This window comes from Sus scrofa, chromosome 18, assembly GCF_054392235.1.
Source record: "Sus scrofa isolate SSC_HxYL_T2T_F1_AM1 chromosome 18, Sscrofa_HxYL_maternal_Yorkshire_Landrace_v2.0, whole genome shotgun sequence".
Classification (NCBI taxonomy): Eukaryota; Metazoa; Chordata; class Mammalia; order Artiodactyla; family Suidae; genus Sus; species Sus scrofa.
The window spans coordinates 21,614,564-21,638,159 of record NC_139400.1 but is presented as its reverse complement, the minus strand read 5'-3'; positions in this window follow the sequence as shown (position 1 = coordinate 21,638,159).

Below are 23,596 nucleotides of genomic sequence, written 5' to 3'. Positions count from 1 at the left end.
AAGCTAGAAGAAAGTCATGGAAGAGATTTCTACTTCAGATTCTTTTTACCTTTCTGATACCTTGATTTTCAGACTTCTGTGTTCCAGAATGTGAGCAAAACACATTTTTATTGTTTTAAGAAAGCTCTATGAGGTTACTGTTATTATAGTCCTAGAAACTAATGCAAATGATAAAAACAGCAAAAAATAAGAATAATGAACATGGACTATATGAAGTCTCCTTTGAACAAGTTGCAGTCAAATATAAACTACTGGAGTTCCCATCGTGGCTCAGGGGTTAACGAATCCAACTAAGAACCATGAGGTTGCAGGTTCAATCTCTGACCTTGCTCAGTGGGTTAAGGATCTGGCGTTGCCGTGAGCTGTGGTGTAGGTTGCAGACGTGGCTGGGATCTGGCGTTGTTGTGGTTGTGGCATAGACCTGCAGATACAGCTCTGATTAGATCCCTAGCCTGGGAACCTCCATATGCCATGGGAGCAGCCCTAGAAAAGGCAAAAAGAGACACACACAGACACAAATATATATATATATATATACATACTACTGATAACTTTGTTTTGTAAAATGATATGTTCTATAAATAAGTCAGAAAAATCATGTCACGATTTCATGAGCAGAAATAGGTAACCAGAATATAGGAAAAGGAGAAGTAACACTTAACTCTATGTGTTTAAATATTTAAAGGTGTTTATAAACTGTTAGATGCTCTAAAAAAACAAAACAAAATAATGCTATTGCTCTTATGCTTTCATTTATTCTTGTTGTAAAAATTTAATAGCTATTTATATATAATTAATAGCTTGAAGAATATTTTCATTCTTTTGTTTCTGGGTTGCAGTCAGTTTCCTTTATGACAGAACAAATTCTTACATTATCTGAATTTTTATGATCAGTGTGTGCTACCTTTATAATCAGGAAATAAAAATAATTTCTCATTCAAAAATAAAATGTAATGATCTACTAGGGTATACAGACTATTCCTATTTGTTTCTCTTTATAAAAGTGTCCAAAATAAATATTAGCCAAACAGGCACTTAATCTCTTTTAATGGTTAAGAAGTCAGCAGGAATGAAAGAAAAATTATTTTGTGTGGTTATATTTTGCTTTACTTAGTGTTGTATTTAAATGTGTGAACATATGGAAGAGTAGGAAATATAAACAAGACTGGCTATAATAGAATCTTTGAGTGAATGACTGCTAGATGAGTGATGCCTCTTTTTAAGATTATGCAAAATGTCAGAAAATTTTATCAGGTCAAAGACATTTAGCCTATAATATTCACAAAAACTAAGGAAATTCAATTTGTAGCTTTGGGTTTTCAAAGTCAGAGCAAATGAAGGCGATTTCATTTTAGGTGGTTTGCCTACATTTAATATCATTTAATATAGGCTCCTACCAGGTTTTGATAGTCAGGTTTTCATGGGGGTCATAACCTGAACCAGAGAGAAATGGAAATGACTAAACCGATCAAGAGAATCTTGTGCTAGTTTAATAACAGTTTGAATCTATTTATCGTCTTTGCAGAATCAGCCTCCTCCCTGAACTCCTACAGTGGTTCAGTGGCATTTCAAGGCATTGTTTTTCTTCCTACCCCACTCACTATTCCTTCCATCGTTTTCAGTAGATACACCTACTCTTCTTACCCTTTAAAATACCTCAGTCATCTGTTTGCATCCCTCTTCTTCACATTCCCACGTTCAGATTCAGGGCATCACAGTGCTTGCTTCATGCCCCCAGGGTAGGATGGTGAAGTGTGAGGGTCCCTGCAGAGGGGGTGAGTGGGGACAGAAACCTGACCCATCTGTGCAGCATTGTGTCTGCGGGAGGGAGGGATGCCTCTTTCCTCCCATTGAGAGAATATTCATTTCCCAAGACATGTGGCTATGGGCTGTGTCCATCAGGAGTGTGTACTTTTATTCTTTTTCAAAAAACTAGTCTGCCCAGAGGAAGTGCATTTTTCTGATTTCCCTAAGGACATCGTATGAGAGTAAAAGCTAAATGTTCTCACACACAAAAAGTGTAAATATGTGGGGTGATGTCATTTAGCTAGATGGAGGAAATTTTTCACAATGTGTATATTGAATCATCGTGATGCACAGTTTTATCTTACAATGTTTTTTTTGTCAGTTATTCCTCAAGAAAGCTGCAGAAAAAAAGAAATCACTCTAGGTATTTCACAAGTATTTAAAATAGCTAAATGTTTCTAAATTGTTTGTAAAGAGAAGGAACCAAAGGAGAAGGTAAATGGAAGAAGGGGCTAAAACTTCTTAGGGTGAAAAGCAAAGTGGCATTGACCAGAACCCTTAGGGGGACTCTGTGGCTACTGCAACCACCGAGCAGGGAGCCTGCAGTCCCTCCAACACTGCTGGATGCACTGCTGATAGCTCAGCAAATGCCAGAGTCAGAAGCAGGAAAAAAATTACTTTTTTTCTTTATCCTGACCTTCAGTCAGCTGCCAGTGTTTCCCATTGGCAGAATTTAATCAAATACAGTTAGTAAAGGAGTCCAGAAAAATAGTTTGGAGGCTTCCAATCTATGGCAGAATAGAGGAAAAGATAAAATGGCATGTGTATGGGTGAGAGCCAAGAGGAAGCTGAGGCACCCAAGAACAGAGTATAATAGAAGGTAAGGGGAAACAATTCTATTCCATTTACCCCAAAGGCCACTATGTAGCTTGAGTAGTTTGACAGCTCCTGGGAACAGGTTCCTGGATCCCAAATTTTGCTGTATTTCAAATCAACTTTTTAAAAAAGTACCGAAGCCTGATTTTCACCCTGTAGACATTCTGATATAATTGATAGGGGTTGGAAACTGAACATTAATATTTGTGAAATCTCCCAGGTGAATCTAATGTCCAGTACATTTGAGGTAAGTACCACAGGTGGAAGTGGCAGCCATGGTATCCCATGGGCAGGACATAACAGCAACAGAAGTAAGGTGTCCATGGAAAATTCATTTGGGGAGGAGGGTCAAGATGGTGGCAGACTTGATGTTGTGCTCACCTTCTCCTACAAACACATTGAAAAAACCCATGTACATGTAGAAAATTCTCACAGAACATCTACTGAATGCTGGCAGAAGAACCCCCCAAAAAGGCAAGAAACCCTCCACATAACTGGATAGAAGAAAAGAAAAAGAGAGAGAAAAGGAATGAGGATGGGGCTAACATTCCTGAGAGGAAGCAGTGAAAGAGGAAAGGAACCCACATCCTGGGAAGCCACCTAACAGACCTGGAGATCAGCTGAGATGGAGGGACCTCAGAGTCACCGAGAAGAGCACAGCAGTGGGACTGAGGAGGGCAAAGCAGAGTGAGAGCCACACAGATCATCTGCACCACTTCCCTGGATACCACAGCCTGAGATGCTCTGGCAGGGGCTGGGTGCTGAGACTCAGTCTCCAGAGGCAGTGAGGACAAACCACAGTAGTCATCTCAGAAACCAGAGGGAGGCATGACGTGCCACCTCTAGGGGTCTGTGAACAGGCTCTACCTGTGGCCTCAGCCACCTCAGAGGTCAGCAAAAAAGAGAATTCTGCAACCAACCACTATCTCCTGTTGCTCTCACACCCCTGGGAACACACCCACCCTGCTGCTGCCGCTGCCAAATACTCCAGGCAGTGCCTGAACATGCTTGATCATTGTCCCTTCTCAGGACCCTGCAACTTGGAGCAGCTTGTGCAGTACCTCCTGCGTGGCCTAAGTGGGATGGTGTGCTTCTTGCGTGGTCTACAAGTGGCAGGGGCAAACCACTAAAGTTATCTCTAACTCCAGAGGTGGGTGTGGCCCGTCACCACTAGGGTCCTGGGAACAGGTACCACTTGCAGCCCCAGTCACCTCAGAGGTCACTACAGAGGAGGACAGTGCAAATGAACAACACCTGTTGCTCTTACTCCCCTGGGAACTCACACACCCTGCTACTGACACTGCCAAATGCTCTGGGCATTGCCTAAATCATTACCACTTCCCAGGGCTCTGCAACTAGGAGTAGCCTGTGCCACCTTCCTGCAGGCCCTTGGTACTGTCAGGAGCCCAGCAACCAGGCACTGACTATGAGCCCTACTCATTGCCTCCTTCTCCCTGGAAACACACTCAGCACCCTGGGAATAATAGCCTGTTCACGCCAAAGAAAGGGACAGCAAATATTCAATTTCCCATTCCAAAAATAAATAGTAATCTCTCCCACAAAATACAAAGGGCCACTCTTACATAGAAATAGCCCCTCAAGACTACAGTTGTGTTTCCCTAAGCTCATACAAAAAGAAAAGTATGAGCAAGATGAAGAAGGTCAGAAACCATTCCCAGTTAAAGGAACAGAAAAATTCACCTAAAGCAGCAAACAATGAAACAGACCTCTGCAATCTGACAGATATTGAGTTCAAAAGGGACATAGTAAAAATACTGAAGGAATTAAGGCTGCATATCAAGGAATTAAGAGCAGATATGAACAAAAATGCAGATTACTTTAGAAAGGAACTAGTAAGAATAAGGAGGAAGCAAGACACATTAGAAAATTTATTTGCAGAGATGCAAACTGAGCTGAAGACACTAAAGAGCAGAATGAATAATGAGGATAAGAGAAGTGAATTAGTGACTTGGAAGATGGAATAATGGAAATCACCCAATCAGGACAGCAGACAGAAAACCAAATGAAAAAACATGAAAGCAATATAAGGGATATATGGGATAATATAAATTGGGCTAATTTACACATAATAGGAATTCCAGAATGAGAAGAAAAAGAAAAGGGGATTGAAGATATATTTGAGGAAACTATGTCTGAAAATGTTCCAAATCAAAAAATCCAGATATCAAGATATAGGAAGCACAGAGTGCCCCAAACAAGCTGAACCCATACCTACAAAGAGGAACTTAGACTCATTCTTAAACTTTTCCAAAAGGTTGAAGAAGGAACACTCCCAAAGATATTCTGTGAAGCTACAATCACCCTAATACCAAAAATATACAAAAATACTACCAAAAAGAATTATAGGCCAATATCTTTGATGAATATAGACATAATAATTCTCAACAAAATTTTAGCCAACTGACTAAAACAACATATAAAAAAGATCACACACCACAACCATGTGGGATTCATCCCAGCTTCACAAGGATGGTTCAGCATGCGCAAATCAATCAATGTCATACATCTCATTAACAATAGAAAAGTCAAAAACCAGATGATCATTTCAATAGATGCAGAAAAAGCACTTGATAAAGTCCAAGTTCCATTAATGATAAAAATTATTACCAAAGTGGGTATAGAGGTGACATACCTTAACGTAATAGAAGCCATGTATGACATACCAAAGCAAATATAATATTCAGTGGAGAAAAGCTGAACGCCTTCCTACTAAATCTGGAACAAGACAAGAATGTACATTCTCCCCTCTTTTACTCAACATATTATTGGAATTCCTAGCCACAGCAATCAAACAAACAAAAGAAATAAAAGGTATCCAAATTGGAAGAGAAGAGGTAAAATTGTCCTGTATGCAGATGAAATGATACTATATATAGAAAACCATAAGGATGCCACACAATAATTACTGGAACTGATCAATGAATTCAGCAAAGTAGAAGGATATGAAATTAATATTCAGAATTTGGTTGCATTTCTGTATACTAACAATGAAATATTAGAAAAGGAAAACAAAAATGTAATATTTTGCAGTCACACCCCAAAAAATTAAAAACCTGACCAAGGAAGTGAAAGACTTATATACTGAGAAATATACAACATTAATCAAAGAAATTATAAGAGGATTCAAAGAAACGGAAAGATATTCCATCCTTTTGGGTTTGAAAAATTAATATTGTAAAAATGGCCATTATTACCCAAAGCAATCTACAGATTCAGTGCAATCCCTATCATACTACCCATGACATTTTTTCACAGAACTACAACAAACAATCCAAAAATTTATATGGAACCATAAAAGATCCAGAATTACCAAAGCAATCCTGAGGAATGAAAACCAAGCAGGAGGCATAACTTTCCCAGACTTCAGGCAGTGTTACAAAGCTATAGTAATCAAGACGGTATGGTACTGGTACCAAAACCGACATACAGACCAATGGAACGGAAGAGAGAACCCATAAATAAACCTAGACACCTATGGTCAATTAATCTTCAACAAAGGAGGCAGGAATATAAAATGGGAAAAAGACATTCTTTTCAGTAAATGGTACTGGGCAAAGTGGACAGCTGTATGTAAATCAATGAAACTGTAACACACCCTCACACCATGCACAAAAATAAACTCAAAATGGCTTAAACGTAAGAAAAGACGTAAGAAAATGGCTTAAACTCAAAAGACTTAAACGTAAGAAAAGACACCATCAAGCTCCTAGAAGGGAACAGAGGCAAAATATTCTCCGACATCAACCTTATAAATGTTTTCTCAGGTCAGTCTCCCAAGGCAACAGAAATAAAAGGAAAAGTAAACCAGTGGGACCTAATCAAATTGATAAGCTTTTGCACAGCAAAGGAAACCATAAAAAAAAAAAAAAAGACTGTCAGAAGAATGGGAGAAAATAATTTCAAGTGATGCAACCAAGAAGGGTTTAATCTCATATACAGACAACTTATACAACTCAATAGCAAAAAAGCCCACAGCCGAATCAAAAAATGGGTAAAAGAGCTGAATAGATGTTTCTCCAAAGACATACAGATAGCCAACAGGAAAATAAAAAAAAACACTCAACATCACTGATTATTAGAGAAATGCAGGAGTCCCCATCGTGGCACAGTGGTTAACGAATCCGAATCGGACTAGGAACCATGAGGTGAGGGGTTCGGTCCCTGGCCTTGCTTAGTGGGTTAAGGATCTGGCATTGCCGTGAGCTGTGGTGTAGGTTGCAGACATGGCTCAGATCCGTGTTGCTGTGGCTCTGGCGTAGGATGGTGGCTACAGCTCCCATTCGACCCCTAGCCTGGGAACCTCTATACGCCGCAGAAGTGGCCCTAGAAAAGGCAAAAAGACCAAAAAAAAAAAAAAAAAAAAAAGGAGAAATGCAAATCCAAACTACTCTGAGGTACCCACTCACACCAGTCAGAATGGCCATCATTAATAAATCCACAAATAACAAATGCTGGAGAGGGTGTGGAGAAAAGAGAACCATCCTAGACTGTTGATGGGAATGTAAATTGGTACAACCACTATGGAAAACAGTATGGAGGTACCACAGAAAACTAAATATAGAACTTCCATATGACCCAGCAATCCCATTCTTGACCATATATCCAGAAAACAGCCTTGCTTGAAAAAGACACATGCACCCGTATGTTCACTGCAGCACTCTTTACAAATAGCCAAGATATGGAAACAACTTAAATGTCCATCCATAGATGAAAGGATTAAGAAGAAGTGGTATATATACACAATGGAAAATTTATACTCAGCCATGAAAATGAACAAAATAATGCCATTTGCAGCAACATGGATGGAACTAGAGATTCTCATACTAAGTGACATGTCAGAAAGAGAAATAAAAGATACCATATGATATCACTTATGTCTGGAATCTAATATATGGCCTAAATTAACCTTTCCACAGAAAACAAAATCATGGACTTGGAGAATAGACTTGTGGTTGCCAAGGGGAAGGGGGAGGGGGAGGGAGTGGAATGAACTGGGAATTTGGGGTAATAGATGCAGATTATTATTTGGAGTGGATAAGCAATGAGATCCTGCTGTATAGCACAGAGAACTAACTATATATAGTCAATTACGATGGAACATGATGGAGGATAACGTGACAAAATGAGTGTGTGTGTGTGTGTTTGTGTCTGTGAGATTAGGTCTCTTTTGCTCTATGGTAGAAAATTGCCAGCATATTATAAACCAATTATAATGGGAAAAATAATAGAATAATCCTTTGACAGAATAAAAAAAGAATAATTCATTTATGACTCAAGATACTTTGTAGGTGACTGTTGTCATTCATGAAGAAAGCAAGAAAACTGAGCAAGATCAAAATGACTGTATCAAGATACGAAAATCAAACTCATAATTCCAATAGGTTAATGATTATTTCCATCACTTTAGACTTCTTTATATTACCAAGCATTTAAGATAGCTTTTGTGTGTGTGTGTGTGTGTGTGTGTGTACTTAAAAGTTTCGTTCATATACTTACAACCTGATTAGTATCACATTAAATTACTTACAAAGAATCTTCATGAAAATATCTGTTGTACCTTTGAAGAGCAATCTTAATGAAAACAAAACACAAAGAATTGTTGCAGAGTAAAGGAGAATGAGCATTGAACTTTGAGACAGACCAAAATACTAAGTTCCTGTCTCTGATTTGCCTTTATTAATTGTGTGTTCCAGAGTAAGAAATTAAGCCCTCTGGACTTGTAAAAAAAAAAATCAATAGATCATGTATGAGAACCATTCTAGTCTAAATATCAGAATTATTTTGCAATTTATATTATTTCTTTAAGACATTTTGAGTAGTTTTCACTCTGTTATTCTTCTAAAACCCTTTCTAGGATGGAATTGCTCATTTTATAGGTGTAGACACTGAAGCTCCCACAGTCTCTCTTCTTAATTACCAGGTGAATACATGACATGTACATTCACTTCAAGATAAATGTGTCTTCTGTTCTGGTGATACAGAGTCTAAGCAATGAATCAGGTTCTACTTGCATTTCTTATTCTTTACTTTCACTAAGTGAAAAAGTCATTGAGGAAGAGTATCCAGAATGTGGTCCTTCTGTCAGGTTGTTCTGGACAATTGGATTCTAATGGGATCAATAGCTCCTTTCAGTGTTCCTCCCTGGATGCCAAGTCAGTAGGGAGGTTTCAGTCAAACGCAGCTAGGCTGACTAGTTCAGCAAAAGGACTAGAGCAAATGGATTTCTAGTCTACTTTGGAAGGATTCAGCTCTCAGCAGGACGTAGTAGTATCATTTGGATGTAAAGTGTTAAATATGCCTAATAATATATCTTCAGTTTCTTTCTTTAGTGAGTGAAAAAAATAATAAAGGGTTTGGGAAAAATAAATAACATTTTCAGCGATCTACGTACCTCTCTGTGATAGTTAACTTTTTGTGTCAACTTGACAAAGACGTGCCCATTTTAAACACCGTCTCTTAGTGTGTCTGTCAGTGGGGTTCTGGATGAGTTTGACATTTGAATCTGTGAACTCAGTTAAGCAGAGGGTCAGTGTCTTTGAATCCCTTGAGGGCCTGAATAGAACAAAGGGTGGAGGTGGAAGGAATTTGCCCCCTCAAGGTTGAGCTCGAACATGTCATCACATTTTCTCCTGCCCTCAGCCTGGGATTTATACTCTTGGCTTCCCTCATTCCCAGGCCTTTGATCTCAGATTAAATTATACCACAGCCTTTTCTGGGTCTCCAGCTTGCAGACTTTCAGATAACAGAATGTGGGGACTTCTCCACCTCTATGGTTGTGTGTGTTAATTCCTTATAAGAAATCAGTCTTTCTTGATAGATGGATCTCCTATTGATTCTGTTTCTATGGAGAACTATGACTAATACACCCTGAGATGGAGTCTTTTTTCTTAAAATATACTTTTCTTTTATCTCTAATACTAAAAATAATACTGTGATCCTTAAATAATAGACTTGGACTCTGTAACATGCTGAGAATATCACAAACCTTGTGCCACCTCAGTAAGGCATATAAATTCAAAGAGCCCTTTAACTTTCAGTATTAGAATCTTTCAATAAGAAACAGTTTTAACTTGGTTCAGCCACGATGGAAAACAGTATGGATGTTCTTCAAAAAAACTAAAAATAGAATTATCATATGATCCAGGAATCCCACTCCGGGGCTTTATCCAGACAAAACTACAATTCAAAAAGATACATGCACCCTTATATTTATAGCAACACTATTTACAATAACCAAGGCATGGAAATAATCTAAAAGTCCATAGACAGATGAATGGATAAAAATGTGGTACATATATGCAGCAGAATATTACTAATACATAAAAAGAATGAAATAATGTCATATGCAGTAACATAGATGGAACTAGTGATTATCATACTAGGTGAAGTACATCAGAAATGAAAGAAAAATCCCATATGATATCAGATATATGTGGAGTCTAAAATATGGCACAAATGAACCTATCTCCAAAGCAAAAACAGACTCACAGACATAGAGAACAGACCTGTGGTTGCAAATGGGGAAGATGAGTGGGGAGGAAATGGATAGGGAGTTTGGGGTTAGTAGAGGCAAACTATTAAGTATAGAATGGATAAACAACGAGGTCCTACTATATAGCACAGGGAATTATTATTCAATCTCCTGGGTAAACCCTTTTTTTTTTTTTTTTTTTTTTTTTGCCTTTTCTAGGGCCGCTCTCATGGCATATGGAGGTTCCCAGGCTTAGGGTCTAATCGGAGCTGTAACCACCAGCCTATACCAGAGCCACAGCAAAGCGGGATTCGAGACATGTCTGCAACCTACACCACAGCTCATGGCAACGCCGGGTCCTTAACCCGCTTGGGCAAGGCCAGGGGTCGAACCCACAACCTCATGTTCCTAGTCGGATTCGTTAACCACTGTGCCACCATGGGAACTCCCATATTTTTTAAAATACAAAAAATAATTTATAGGAGTTCTAGAAGAGAACATAGGCAAAACATTCTTTGACATCAGCCTTAAAAATGTTTTCTTAGGTCAGTCTCCCAAAGCAACAGAAATAAAAGCAAAAATAAACCAATGGGACCTAATTAAACTGACAAGCTTTTGCACAGCAAAGGAAACCATAAAAAAACCAAAAAGACAACCCACGGAATGAGAGAAAATAGTTTCAAATGATGCAAATGACAAGGGCTTAATCTCTAAAATGTACAAACTGCTTAAACAACTCAATATAAAAAACCAAAATTCCAATTGAAAAATGGGCAAAAGACCTGAATAGACATTTCTTCAAAGAAGATATACAGATGGCCAACAGGCAAATTAAAATTTGCTAAACATCACTAATAGAGAAATGCAAATCAAAACTATGAGGAAGTACCATCTCATGCCAGTTAGAATGGCCATCATTAATAAGTCTTCAAATAACAAATGCTGGAGAGGGTGTGGAAAGAAGTGTACCCTCCTGCTGTGTTGGAGGGAATGTCAGTTTTTACAGCTACTATGGAAAACAGTATGGCGGTATCTCAGAAAACTAACTGTAGAACTACCATATGACCCAGCGATCCTACTCTTCAGCATATATCCAGATAAAACTTTCCTTGAAAAAGATAACATGCACCTGTATGTTCATTGTAGCTCTCTTCATAATGGCCATGACATGGAAACAATATAAATTTTCATCAACAGATGACTGGATTAAAAAAAAGCGGTGCATATACATAATGGAATGCTACTCAGTCATAAAAAAGAATAAATTAATGCTATTTGCAGCAACATGGATGAAAATAGAGACTCTCATACTAAGTGACATAAGTCAGAAAGAGGCAGACAAATACCATATGATATCACTTATACCTGGAATCTAATATATGACCCAAATGAACCTTTCCTCAGAAAAGAAACTCATGGACTTGGAGGATAGACTTGTAGTTGGCAATGGGAAAGGGACGGGGAGGGAGTGGAATGGACTGGGAATCTGGTGTTAATAGATGCAAACTCTTACATTTGGAGTGGATAAGTAATGAGATCCTGCTGTATAGCACAGGGAACTATATCTAGTCACTTATGATGGAACATGTTGAAGGATAATGTATGAAAAAGAATGTATATGTATGTGTGACTGGGTCACCTTGCTGTACAGTAGAAATTGACAGAACACTGTAAGTGGGCACCTTGCTGTACAGTAGAAATTGACAACACTGTAAACTATAATGGAAAAAATGAAAATCATTATTTAAAAAAAGCCAGTAACCACCACCCCCCAAAAATTTATATGAGTTCTTTCCAGACACAGTGGGTTAAGGATCCTGTTTTGTCACTGCAGTGGCTCAGGTTGCTGCCATGGCATGGATTTGATCCTTGCCCCAGGAACTTCTGCATATTGTGGGTGTGGCCAAAAGAAAAAAGAATGTATATATTTGTATAACTGAGTTACAGCAATAATTAACACAACATTGTAACTCAATGATAACTTCAATAAAAAAATTAATTTAAAAGAAAAATAGCTATAACAGAGAATAGCTGGACAGTCCTAGGAATCTACTCTTTCCCTTCTATTCCTTCCTCCCTCCTTCATTTCGCAACCAAAGTTTTTTTTAAACTGTCTTTGTGTTTTTGCATTTTTCAGAATCAGATAGTTGACCTTTGTGTGTAGACTTTCAGAGTGACTTCTTTCTCTTAGCAATATGCTTTTAGTATTCTTCCACATTTTTTATTAGCTTGATAGTTCATTTATTACAAAAGAGAAATAGTTTTATCTCATATTTCATTCTTTAAATTTGAATGAGGCTCTTTATCTTGGAAGTGCACTTGCCTTCATATAGAAAATTAGATTTTATTTGCATCCCATCTCTTTAGTTAGCATGTTGAAAAGGTATAGTCCCAGAGAACATACTTTGACAAGTTTAAGATATTTATTTTGTTCTTTTACCACCAAATTATGACCTTGAAATCTAATTTTGACTCCCAGCCATTGTCTGTGAATATAACTCTGTGTGGGATCAACTTCATAGTCAACATCTTCTCTTTACACTGAAATGTCCTTTCTTGGTACATGGCTCTCCATTATCCTGGGATTAATGCCTCCTTCTCCAGCTAGGTTATGGCACACAAAATACATGTAAATTAAATGAAACAGCTCTTTTCCAGTGGTTTGTGTCTTTAGTATCAATTCAAACAAATACTAAACAAGATCATCTCCTTGGTACAGGTACCACATATATTTTAAGAGCAGAGTCATATTCTGTACCTCAGGGATTTTGCACAACTATAACCAAAGTATTTGGTGGAATGATCATGTCATGATAATTGCTTTTCTCTAATGTATGTCATTACCACTTTGTGATAGCCAACCGCATCATTTGAAAAGGGAATTTTTACAATAACTTTTAAAATTTTCTTTGAACAGAGCATTAATTCTTTTTTAAAATACTTTGTGTATCCTTATTTTATGAGAACTTCAATTATTCCTAAGAGCACTGTTAAGAGACATAGAACTTTTGATGAAACATTTCCTTTCAAACAGAGCGGATAATTCCTAATTTTGTACCTGATTTTGCAAATATGTTGTCATGTTGATATTTATAGTTACTTTGTCTCATGACCATGATTTTTGAGTAATATAACTATAGTTTTAGTTTCTTCTCTGCCTTTATCTTTAAAATTAATACTTTGTACTGGACTGTATTTTTTTTACTAATTTTTTTTAAAAAACCTCTAGGTTGTCTTTTTTTTTTTTTTACTTTTAATTATGCAGACTTTATTGGCCTTATGCCAGTGTTATTCAGCTGGCTTTCCAGTCTATTAATATCCAGTGTTCAGATATTTAGTATCATATATCCTGATTGTCATTTTCTGATATAGGTGGTTTTGCAAATATTCATATTTATACCTTTGCCAGTATATTAACACATTTTTTCGTATCAGACTCTCACTGTTGATGTAATTTGAGACCATTTTATGAGTTCCATAATTCCTGTTGCACCTTTTATTACTCATTTTATGTTTTACTGAAGTATTCCTGAGACACTAATACAATTTTGTGAGTGGTGGATATGAGTCAGCATAAAAATAGAAGCAAAAATGAGTTCAATATATGTAAAAATTAGTATAAAATGATATAATCATATTTTAGGGAAAGTAAACTTCAGACAAATTGACAACCAATGTTACCATTTTAAAAGTGGACAACCTTTCATAATATCAAAATTATAAAGGATGCATTTATATAGAATGATATTAGCTTCCATTTCAAATTCATAAAATACATAGCTATAATTTAATTTTTTTCCTTTACATTAATTGATAATTCATGTAAAATATGGCTAGCAAAATACTTAAAGCAATATCCTTCTATGTTATCTCATGGATAGAGGCAAAAAGTGGATGGTTACTCTCTTAATGGCTTATTTTAAAGTCCTAAATTGATCATTTAGTATGTTACTGTGTTCAAGATTTATTTTCTTAGAACTTCAGTTTCCTCTTCTGCAGAATGAGGATAAGTATCTATATGTTAATTTTTGTTACAATAAATGTAAACATCTGGCACAGAGTTAATGTAATTGTATACTATATGTTTGTTTTACTGCCAGTGTGAATTATTTATTGTACTGACTTTATATTTTGACTATACTGGAAAAGTGAGTTTTCTTTGTAAAATGTTTTAAGATAATTTTATATGGGATTGTGGGTTTTTTTTTTTCCCAAATAATCATCACTAAGTGCTTAGAAGGGTTATATCAGGAGAGTGTGCAGACAAAGTGGGGAATGGAGTAAGGACGAGATAGTGTTTTATTTCTTGGGTTGTTTTCATCCTGGCCTCAGCCAGAGATAATTGTCTATTGATTAGTGAATATTCAGAGCTGAGTGTTTGGTAGTTGGCTTTGCATTTGCTGAACACTAAGTAGAAAAATAAGGCAGCCTACAAGGAAAATTAATAGATTGTCACTGTCTGCATGCTTCAAATCTTCTAAAATGACTCTTGAGAGAAATAACTCCCTAATTCCCTAAACTTACTAAGCTGCTTCTTCAGTTGTTTGATACTTGCCTATATTTTTGTTCCTCAGATCCAGTTAGTTTCATTCAAAATGCTTTTGATCAGGGAAATACAGAACATTCCAAAGCATGCTAAAGATAGTTGTTTTTTTTTTTGTTTTTTTTTTAATGGAAGGGGAGAATTTTTGCCCTAGATTCTGTAAAGGGTAACTTTTAATACAGTTACTATTGACAAGTATAAAGGGTACCTTTTAATATAGTTACTGTTTACAATTTCCTTTTCATAATACCAGATTCAATTTAGTATTTCTCAGCTCTTTGATTCCAGGTTATCAGCTTGTGTTAGAGAATTACACTGAACACAAATTTCTTCAGGTATGCTGGGACCATTGAAGACTGTGTTATGTATTCCTTTTCCATTTCTAAGTCCTTGAAACACTTCTCTTTCTATTCTTTGTTAAAACTATCTGGATCAACATCTAAATGCAACATAGAATACACATCATGAAATAAATTCCATGTTAAACTGTGGAGGAAACATCAGTACAGAGGCTTCATATTTTATTTTTGTATATACATAGTGTATTTTTGTATATCCAGGTGTTTATAGATGATTTAAACTAATAGTAAACACTAAGGAACCATATTTAGTGACTTTTTTTCATTACCCTACTTCAGTTTTACCAATCATACAATGTCTTGTCAGATAATTTCTTAATTTCAAGGAAGAAACAAAGACTTTCTCAAGGTAGCATAGGCAACAAGAGTATTATGTATTAATTAAAGAATTGTGAGCATCTACTTAAACATAACTATAGATACAGTTAGACCTTACTAGACATGAAAAGTCAACAGGTGAGTATATAAACTTTCTAGCTATTTATTCTCTTTGGAAATGCATGCTCTCCTGCATCACTTCCATCCTCTTTATCAACAGTGTTATTGCAAGCCTCATCTTTGCACATGGGCCAAAATGACCATAGCCCCAGAGTCCATATCTCCATGTCCTGTGTCTAGCAATTACCAGAGTCTGATTCTTAATTTCTTTGTCTTTAATTTAAATTTGCACAAAGAGGTTTTGATTGGACCCATCCCTCTTCTAAAAAGTCAAACAGGCATAATGATCTGGCAGAAACATGGCGGCAGGACCCTGCCTCCAAGTCAAGGTTATTGGTTTTAGGAAAGGAAAATTGAGAGGCAGAAGTTAAAAGTTAATCTGTTCCTAAAGACTAAGCTAATGATTTTTGTTATGGGACACTTTCGTTAGATTAGGGAGGGTAGTTTTGCCTAGTATCTCTCATAAACACTGCCTAGAGTATTTTACTTCACTTTGTCACTCTTCATTTGATTTAAAATACTAGAAATTCCTTTGAGTTAACAAAGAGAAATTTTTACGGGAAGATTTGAGCTTCCAACTACTGATGATTGCATCAATTATGGCAAACGATTGACATTGGGTAAAGGGGGGAATATATGGATCAAGATAATAGAAGTGGAATGAAATACAATTTTGAATAATTGAGCCCCATAGAGAACTTTAGGCCTGGGTGGTTACCTATCTATTTCTAATACCACCTGTTACCACAGCATTTATTCCATTTTTCTCAGTAGAAGAAACCTTTCTGTGACTGAGAGAAGCGTGGGTCTCATTATCTATAATGTATTTATGTATTTAGTCATTTCTAGAGTACAAATAGGTTCACAATTGCTAAATCATATCTTTGTAATACAGAAACCTACTAAATATTGTACAGTATTTTAATACAGTTTTTCTTTAGCATGGGAAAAGCATATATGGTAATATTCTGTATTACTTTGTGTGTGTTTGAAATTATGTCAGAATGTAAAGGTAAAAAATTAAAAGTTTAAAACGATTTAAAAAACCATTTTTTATGAATGACTGAATTTTGGTTTGTTTGTGAAGCCTTTTGCTAACACCCTCTTCCCATTCAAGCTTATAAAGTATTGTCTGATGCTTAATTCTAGGTGTTGTCATACTCTAGTTTTTATGTCTACATCTTTAATTTATATGACACTTGTTTTTATGCATAATATAAGGTGAGAAAATAGACTATATTTTCTTTTCCTTTGATGTATAGACAATCATTTTCCCCAACTGTTTATTTAAAAGTCAATATTTCCTGTCTAAAAAAATAAATAAATAAACCTTTGTGATGTACCACATCATGATAGTTTATGTGTGTGACTGTTTCTTGCCTTTCTGTTTTCCTTCCGATTCAGTTGTCTTGTGACATATTGATATCACTGTGTTTAATGTGCTGTATTTTACTTGTTGCAGTATCTACATCTGATAGAGCAGGTCTGTCTCTCTTGAACTAGACTCTGGGCTGGAGATGAGTATGTAGGAAGTTTTTAGTGAGTGCTTTGGTGATCGCCGTCTGTGGGGAAGAGACCAATGCAGGAATGCAGGAAGGCGAAAATGAGCTTGAGATGTCACATTAAGCCATACTTGACCCCACGGAGCGCTCTGAAGAAAGGAAGCCCCTCTCCTCTCTAGATGTCTTAAGCTGAAGGGGGATGTCTGAGCTACTATACTCCTGCATCAACCAGTAATTGGATGCAGGCTGCCGCTTAGAAGGGATGTAGACTCTGGATGAAGTGCTTTCTTCAGCTGAGAGACATTCCTGGGGAGGAAAGTTTCCTGAGGGTTATATGCTTGCAGAACCCAAAGAAGCAGGAGGAATGTGTCCTTTGGTCCATGAGAGGGCTCTAAGGAGAAAGGGACAGTGTCCACCACATGACACTTTTTTTCCTTATTCATTTATACTTTTTCTTCTACATGAGTTTTTATACTGGCCTATTGAGTTCCTTTCACATTTTTGTTTGAAATACATTTAGAATTCAATTAAATTCAAGGTTAACTCGCTCTAGAATATAATCGATCCAAAAAAATAAGAAAACATAGGTATTTCCTTTTATCCTTGAAGATCACATGTTTTCTCCAAAATGTATTTAAATAACCACTAATCTTGTAAAATATTTGATGGGTACTGTTCTCTCAATATTCAAGATTTCGTTACACATGGTGCTTCCCTTCTCAGTCTCCAACTATGGTAAATCATAGCATCACTTTAAGGAGCTTAAGGGACAGTGTTCGTTGAAGAAAGGGACAAGACAAAGGCACAGGCTCAATGAGAAAAGAAGAAAGCAAAGACACAGGCTCCCATTCTCCTACGATCTGCAGAAGAATGTCCTGAGGCCTGGGTACTCCTCACCCACAGTGTGAGGCTGAACTCCAGGTCCCTCTACACTGTGTATCTGGTTTGCTATGGTGCAAGCAAAAGTACAGTGTTTTCAGGGAAAGAAAATTTTTTTTTGATGCTAGGTAGTCTGATATAGTAGCAGCTGTTTACAAGAATTTTCTGGGAAACCAGCTGCCCAGCACCTGATGGACTTCTACCCATGAGAAAGCCAAGCATAGTGAAACTTCCTGAGAGAAATCAAAGACGCTTATTTGTCTGGAGAACCTACAGTAAGATCTAGGGTCACTTTGAGATAATTCTGCTCATTGTGCCACATATTTCTTCTAGAAGTTAATTTTCCTTCCATTTTTAATCATTCCTTCCACATCAGTCTTTCTTTTCCTTTTGGACTGAATATTGATTTCCTGGATCCATTTTCCATGTTTCTTAATTGCATTCACATATTTTACCCCTCCTTCATAATTTTCATCTTTTTAATTTTAGGGCTTGCCCCCATATATAGTCAAGACAGGTGTCTCTCTGCAGCTGTGCCTTATTTTATTAACACTGAAATTGACAGGTTTTTTTTCTGTTTCATTTTAACACTCAAGACTTCAGTTTACTTAGTTACTTGTAGCCAGTTCTTGTTTTGAGATATGCTATTCTGTATAATCTTTGAGGTTATCAAACATCCTTTACTGTATATTATCTTCTATTTCATTTATTGCTTTAGTTTTCCTTAAGGCTTTATTCATTCAATCTGTGTCTCTCTTTGTTTTCCTTCAATTGTTTGAGGCATTAGTTTATTCCTAATTATAACAAAAGCGCAGATTTATCAACATGTTATATTCAAGTGTCTTTAAACCACAGGTAAGGTAAGTTTTTTATCCCCTGATTATGAAGTTCACTGGCTGAGAACAAGGGTAGAGGGGAGGATAAAAATGGGGAGAAAGAGTGTGCGTGCGTGTAGGTGTGGCTGTATTTTGTTTAGAAGGAGAAGGGAATTACAGGTACAACAGTTTTTGTTTTGTTTCTATCCACTGTAGCAACTTTTTCTTGACCTAATTTCCATGCAGAGTCTCCAAGAGCAGAACCTCCATTTTACTTGGAGAGCTATTTGCTTAGTTTTATCTTCTAGGAAAACTCCTTTTTGAGGGGCTCCTCCACCTGCTCTACAGTCCTTGAATTAATTCAACCTACTAACTACTTGACAGGGCTAGTTATCCTCCCTTTTCCATCTCCTTTTGGAATTGGAAAACTTTGGAGGTCCCTCTGATTAAACTCATTTATTTGGTCATCCTTCTTCTTTTAATGTCATGAATTGCAGGAGACTAAGCTTTGTTGGGTTTCATAAATAATCTCTTTTATGCTGTCAAGAAATTCCTTGATGTTCTGATAAATTAATCATATCCTTTAGGTTTTGCAGTGGTATAATGGATTTAGTGGTGCAAAGTTATTTTTAGAGTTTTCCACCCTTCACTGGGATTTGAAGAAAGAAGAGAGGTAGTCATGGATGGTTAGTCAACTCTCCTAAATACGAATTCCTGATAGGAATTTGGAAAAGGGAAACCAAACATTTAAAATACCACTAACTAATAGAATTTGGGAAATGGAGACCAAATATTTAAAATTCCACCAGTAGGACAAATGTTTTCTCTCAGTAAATTGTGTGTGTGTTTTCCCCGAAAGATAAATACTAAGCTAAAATTTATTTAAGCGCAGATGCAATATCTGTGTTAGAAACAAAACCCCAGAAGAGGCATGAAGTGATAGGTTCCAGCATTTAGGGGAGGGGATTCATCCAAGAGACGTGAAAAACATTTATTCTATGGGAATTGAAAGGATAACTTTAGTGATAGTCATTTAACTTTAGTGAAGACAAGTGCAAAATAAAGCACATGTAGATTGGTTTTTTTTTCTTTCATCTTTAAATTCAATCATTAAGAGCTCAGAGGAGAAAAATGAAAAAGTTGGAAATGAAAAAGCTGAAATTATCTTTTGGAGGAATATTTTTTAGCTAAATAAGAGTAGATTTATGAGAACAGTTAAATACTAATAATGTACAATGTAGTGCATTGCGGGAGAGAGAGGAACCCTGAATATGAACAATAGCACAGTGGTTGCTAGAAAAGTGAAGGGAGGGAAAATCCATAGCATAAAATAGGAAACACCAGTAGATGACCATGTAGGGTAAGGGAAGTGTCTAATCTGGCCATAAGAGGACTAGTGGATTGATTAGAGGGAACTGGGGAAATACGGTAAGCTGATTACTATTAATTTAAAATAAATTTAATTAATCAGCTAATTAAATTCATTTAAACTGATTTAAAACAGACCAGTTTAAAACAGACACATTTTTGTGTGATCTTCTTAGCCATTTATAACAGGGAAAAAAAATATTAGATTCCCAAACTTAGAGGATCTCTCTCTTTTATAATCTTTTTTGCCTAAACCCTTTGCTCCGGCATTGTTTGAACTGCCAAGAGCCCACTTAGTGCTGTAAAAAACTCAACCATGATCAAAGTCTGGTATATATCATTCTGACTTCTTACTCTCCAGTGATTTGTGGCTCTATTGTTGCGACTATGGTTCAAATGCTTCAATTTCAGTGTCTGTCACTTTCATCTTCATTACCAGTAGAGAAAATCACTAATAGCTGTCTCTCCCTTCCTTTTCCTATATTTCATCTTAGTTCTTTCCCTCTTTTTAGAGATGACAATCCCTATTTTTCAGAAAACTTCAGTCACTTCTTAGCAGTTGAATGTTCAAACCTGAACCTCTCAGATGAGTATTAAGGATTGCCCTATTTTTTTTTTTTTTTTTAATCTCACCACTTTTCCTGTCTGCTTCCCCAACCTATTCCCCAAACTCATCCAATTTCCCCACCTTTTCTTAACATGAAATGCCTGTTCCAGGCAGGCTGGTTTCCTCCTTGTCATTAGCTGTTCCCTGATGCTCTCCATCAGAACCCTGGTCATAAAATACTCATTCCCTCCAGATAACCAAATGAAGCCCATCACCCAAAGCACATTTTATCTCCTCAGTGACAATTCCCTACTCAGACCTGGATGGATCATATACTTCTCTGAATTTTGACAACCCTTATGTGGCTGTCATTAATTTTGTTTTCTGAATAAGTGTGAGACATTAGTTTAACTTTTTATTTAAAAAAACAATTCTTTGTCCACAGAAAAGAACTCATGGACTTGGAGAGTAGACTTGTGGTTGCCAAGGGGAAGCTGGAGGGAGTGGGATGGATTAGGAATCTGGGGTTAATAGATGTAAACTATTGCATTCAGAATGGATAAGCAATGAGATCCTGCTGTATAGCACTGGGAACTGTATCTAGTCACTTGTGATGGAGCATGATGGAGGATAATATGAGAAAAATAATGTGTATATATAAATGTGTGTGTGTGTGTGTGACTGGATCATTTTGCTGTACAGTAGAAAATTGACAGAACACTGTAAACCAACTCTAATGGAAAAAATAAAAAAACAAATTGAATCACACACACGGAAAAACCAAAGACAATTCTTTGAAGTGCCTTTATTCAACATAGTTTGTCTTATATAGGGGAGAGAGTTCCTTTTATATATATACTGATTTTCATTGGATTAGGAAGATGTGGTATATATACACAATAGAATACTACTCAGTCATAAAAAAGAACAAAATAATGCCATTTGCAGCAACATGGGTGGAACTAGAGACTCTCATACTGAGTGATGTAAGTCAGAAAGAGAAAGACAGATACCACATGATATCACTTATATCTGGAATCTAAAATACAGCACAAATGAATTCTTTCACAGAAAAGAAAATCATGGAGAATAGATTTGTGGTTGCCAAGGGGGACGGGGAGGGAGTGGGATGGGTGGGGTGCTTGGGGTTAATAGATCAGACTGTTGCCTTTGGAATGGATTAGCAATGAGATTCGGCAGTGTAGCACTGGGAGTTCTTGACAAAAGCTTTTTGACTTCATTTTCCCCTAGCACGCACTGAACTGGAAGAAAACTGAAACTTTCCTAAGAAGCACAATAAGTTAATATTTTTCTTCATTCTCAGTTAAAGAAAAGAATAACAAAATAACTATTATTTTTTTAAATCGAAGTACATTTTTAAGATTTTATTTGAAAAGCACTCTTAAAAGTCAGCCTGTGTTTTATTACTGGAGGATTCAATATGGTGAAACCTTGCTTTTCATAGAAGTTAGAGAAATAATAGAATTTCATTCCTTTCAGTCTAAAATTTCTACATATGATTTTAATGTAATGGATCAGTTGGAAGTAGTTAATTCAAGTGAAGAAAAAATGCTATCTTTAAGAAAAATCATTTGTTCTATTTTAAAAATAGTACAATATGTTATAAGGAAAACTGTACAACATTCAAGACTGTATGGAACTCAATTAATCTGTAAGCCATTAAGTAAATGAAATCTCAGAATGTTTTCTTGCTTCTCTGAAGTATCAATACATTATAGCAGTCTGGCAAGCCTCTCAGCCATTACAAATAATAGAGTTAGAGCGCCCACACACTTATCATTCTCAGGGAACCCAGCCCTCTGCTTGACTCTCCTCAGTTGCAGAAAGAAAACTATGCTCACAATCAAAATGTCGGGAGAGGAAGAACTTTTATCCTGTATTTCTTTATTTCTGGACATCTTTTTCAGAGCAAGCTACTGTGTCTGCCTGTCTCCTCCAAAATTTACTATGGAATGCATTTGCTCTGTATGAAAATAAAGAGGGGGCGCCCCTTAAAAAAGACTTTCTATAGCCTATAGTAAGGTAGAGAGCATTGAGAGGTTGGGTCTTAAAGGTAAGTGACCTACAGATGTTGCAAAGGCTCCTGGGAACCCCAGGGAGTGTGTCTCACGGTCTGGACTCCATCATTCCTTTAGCAATGACATATACTTGATCCTCAACTGCCTTTCATTTCTTTACTTTTTAAATGTATTTTTTAAAGGAAGGATACTGTGTAATATATGAAGAAGGAAAACTCCTTGGTCTCATAGACTGGAAATCTAACTCAAAGAACACATTGAAGATTTGACGGTATTAATTACGTATATCATTTGCTTACCATCTTTCAATGTGTTGTCCATTTTATTTTTAGTGTTTACCAAATTCAACAGAGAATTGGGAGTGACAAGTATGAAATGAAAAGAGACTAGAAGGGTTCTGGCCTCCAAAGCAGGGTAGACAATTGGTTGTGGGCATCTGAAACAGCATGGCCATAAATAAAGGAGGTTATTTTTATAGTGTTTATTTAGGGCATCTATTGCTTTGTGTAGGATAGTTCATAAGACTTATTATTAGCAATGGGAAAAACATGTTTCCAAATTTAGAGACCACTCAACACTCATGAACTTGGAAATTCCAGGCCAACTTGAAACCTCTTGTTGGAAACTGAGTTAATTTATCCTTGGCAAGAGTCTGTTTGTGTTTTTTTCTGTTTATTTCTTCAGATGAGTAAAATAGGTTGACTCAAACAAAACTTGAATCAGTGCTTTCTTCAAGGTTTTATTTATATGTGTATATACACACATTGTAGTATATATAACAACATATCACAACATATAAGTTGTCATATATGTATATATTTTTGATAGAAGCTATATATAGTCATCGTAATAAATTAAGTACAGATAATAAAAACCCCAGACAGTAATAAAAATGCATACTTGATGTTAAAACCTTAGTATGTACTTTCTGGATCTCCTCTTCATTTCCCCATCTTCTTCATCATTCTCCCCTTCCCTCTCCACCTTCCCCG